Source organism: Phaethon lepturus, unplaced genomic scaffold (genome assembly GCF_000687285.1).
Source record: "Phaethon lepturus isolate BGI_N335 unplaced genomic scaffold, ASM68728v1 scaffold2935, whole genome shotgun sequence".
Taxonomy (NCBI): domain Eukaryota; kingdom Metazoa; phylum Chordata; class Aves; order Phaethontiformes; family Phaethontidae; genus Phaethon; species Phaethon lepturus.
The window spans coordinates 39791-40020 of NW_010542452.1; positions in this window are offsets into that span (position 1 = coordinate 39791).

The following is a 230-nucleotide window of genomic DNA, read 5'->3' on the forward strand; positions in this document are numbered from 1 at the left end:
GGGGGGGCGCCCCCCCCCCCCACCCAGGCCCAGCTCCCGGATGGGCTGAGCGGCGTATCCATTATTTAAAGAACTTTTTCCTTGCTAGCAGGTTAGGCTGGGCAGGTTAGAACACCCTGGGCAAGCTGCTTCTTAAAGCGACAGGACCCCGCTGCCGGCTGTGACAAACTACAGCCTGCCTTCCGCGACGCGTCGCCCCCAGCGAGCTCCAGCGAGTGCCCCGGCCGGCG